This window comes from Xyrauchen texanus, chromosome 10 (genome assembly GCF_025860055.1).
Source record: "Xyrauchen texanus isolate HMW12.3.18 chromosome 10, RBS_HiC_50CHRs, whole genome shotgun sequence".
In the NCBI taxonomy this organism is placed as follows: Eukaryota; Metazoa; Chordata; class Actinopteri; order Cypriniformes; family Catostomidae; genus Xyrauchen; species Xyrauchen texanus.
In genome coordinates this window covers 10,889,904-10,890,604 of record NC_068285.1, presented here as the reverse complement: position 1 = coordinate 10,890,604, position 701 = coordinate 10,889,904, and positions in this window count along the sequence as shown.

Genomic DNA, 701 nt, shown 5'->3' with positions numbered 1-701 from the left:
GAAAGGAGGCGAGGCGCGGTGGGCGGCTGAAGTGGCTTTCTCTTGTGACAAAAGAAAACCGCGACCGCAATGCTGCCATGGCTATGTTCTCGCACTTAGAACATGAACCATTCATAAAACGATGCCTGCGTGTGATCGCAGCCCAGGAACGCAGCTTTTATTAACGCAGCTTTTATGACCGTCAGAGGTGGGGAGAATCAATCGCATCCAGAAACTACACAGAGGCGGAAACACGTCTTTAAAAAGACACGTCCTGAAAAGGACATTCAATGCCAGCTGTGTATTGCTCTTTTAGAGAAAATTACACTTTTAGAGAAAATAATCTCTTTTAATTGCGCTGTCGAAGCGCCCAGGGGCAAGCTGCACTGAAACTTTGTTTCTATCATATTTTTCGGAAAAACATTTTTGCACATTTTTACAGATTTGATGGTAAATAATTAATAAATCAGATTTATATAGTGGGGTTTAAAAGTCTGAGACAACATTTTAATATTTGTAATTTTTTTATTCTAGATATTTTTACATAATTACAAATTATAATAATTTTATTACATTAAATTACCTGATGATCCATGTTATCGCAGCATGATTTGAAAATGTTCCAAATAATAAAAAATAAATCTTGTGTGCTTCAGTAGTATCATAAAATCTGACATTAAATAAAAAGGAATTAGTGTGATCAAAATGTGCATTTATTTAAA